The sequence below is a fragment of the Arachis duranensis genome, chromosome 10, assembly GCF_000817695.3.
Source record: "Arachis duranensis cultivar V14167 chromosome 10, aradu.V14167.gnm2.J7QH, whole genome shotgun sequence".
Classification (NCBI taxonomy): domain Eukaryota; kingdom Viridiplantae; phylum Streptophyta; class Magnoliopsida; order Fabales; family Fabaceae; genus Arachis; species Arachis duranensis.
Window position 1 is genome coordinate 79536836 of NC_029781.3, and position 1980 is coordinate 79538815.

Below are 1980 nucleotides of genomic sequence, written 5' to 3' on the forward strand. Positions count from 1 at the left end.
ACAAAACTGAGACCAAAGATGTCTAATACAATAGTAAAATGTCCTATTTTTACTAGACTAGTTACTAGGGTTATACAGAAATAAGTCTTGATGCATAAATCCACTTTCGGGGCCCACTTGGTGTATGCTTGGGCTGAGCTTGATTATTCCACGAGCTAAGGCATTTCTTGGAGTTGAAGTTTGAGTTATGACGTGTTTTGGGCGTTCAACTTCGGATCATGACGTTTTTCTGGCGTTTAACTCCAGACAGCAGCATGAACTTGCGTTTAACGCCAAGTTACGTCGTCATTATTCGAATAAAGTATGGACTATTATATATTGCTGGAAAGCCCTGGATGTCTACTTTCCAACGCCGTTGAGAGCGCGCCAATTGGAGTTCTGTAGCTCCAGAAAATCCATTTCGAGTGCAGGGAGGTCAGATTCCAACAGCATCAGCAGTCCTTTTGTCAGCCTTCTTCAGAGTTTTGCTCAAATCCCTCAATTTCAGTCAGAATTTACCTGAAATCACAGAAAAACACACAAACTCATAGTAAAGTCCAGAAATGTGAATTTAACATAAAAACTAATGAAAACATCCCTAAAAGTAGCTTAAACTTACTAAAAACTATATAAAAACAATGCCAAAAAGCGTATAAATTATCCGCTCATCAACAAGCCAAAGGCACAAACAAAGTTGTATTGGCCAGGTTAAAACACCGACTATAAAAAGCAAAGGGAGCATAGACAGACGAGCTTTTCCAAGTCTTGTGGGCATATCGGACAACTCCCCACTCAATAACTAGGAAATCCCCTTTCTGACTTGCTTATGGCATAGAGGCCATGATTCCAATAGAGATTGCTGAGGAATCTCCAAGAGTTAGATTTTATGATAAAGTGATCAATGTCCTAGCACAAAAAGAAGAATCCAACCTCCTCCCAGAAGTTCGAGAACAAGCTCAAATAAAAGAAGAGGCATTGAAACAAAGGATGGCCTTAAGGTACAACCAGAAAGTAATCAAGAGAAGCTTCACCATTAACGACCTCATTCTGATTCAAAATGACATCGGAGTTCAGAAGTCGAGCAAAGGAAAACTAGCTATAAACTAGAAAGGACCTTACAAGGTTGTCGAAGTCTTAGAAAAATGTTACTATAAAGTGTTCGACTTAAAAGGGAATGAACTCCCAAGGTCGTGGAACGCATGTAACTTAAAAAGGTATTATAGTTAGAAAGCACACCTTACTCCCTGGTGTACTCTTTTTTTCAACTTCATGATTTTTTCCTGAAGGGGTTTTAACGAGGCACCATAGCAAGAGCTAAGGGTAAAAAGAAAATCCTTAGTAGCAAGCCGACATATGTAAATCTTTTTCCTTTATCAATAATGATTCATTTTCTACCAAATTTCCCATTCAAACGTATTAATTTAAACTTAAAAAAACACAAAAATCATTGCTCGATCTGAATGGTCGGCAAGATGAAGCGACGAGATACAAATTAGTGTAAAAAGTTATATAAATAGTTCATGGCCAGACCTTAAACAAGTCGGACTGAAAATGAAATGTAAGAGTAACTTGATAAAGTCTTATTACTTCAAGTCGGAACTCAAACATCTAAGGAAAAATAATACTTATATATGAAAGGTCCAGAAATGACAGATCTACTTCACCGACGTCTTTTCTAACTTAGCAAAAAGCAGCATTGAAAGTTGTCGAAACAATGAAAATTTTTATTCAATTAATAGCTGTACTGACTAAAGAAAGACGTTCAAACAACACACTCATTCATGCCAAAAAGCCACTGTTAGAATAGTGGAAGAAGGTTTTTTTTAATAAAAAAAACTAAAGTTGTTCAAACTATAATTATTACCAAAATTAAAATTGTTCATAAAGACCCACAGGTCAGACCATTCAAAACTTGAAATCATAGAGGGAGGAGTTGTTCTCCAGTTGCGGCATCCTTAGGCTGAGTAGAGGAGGTCAGAATAGAATCAGACACCGGCACAG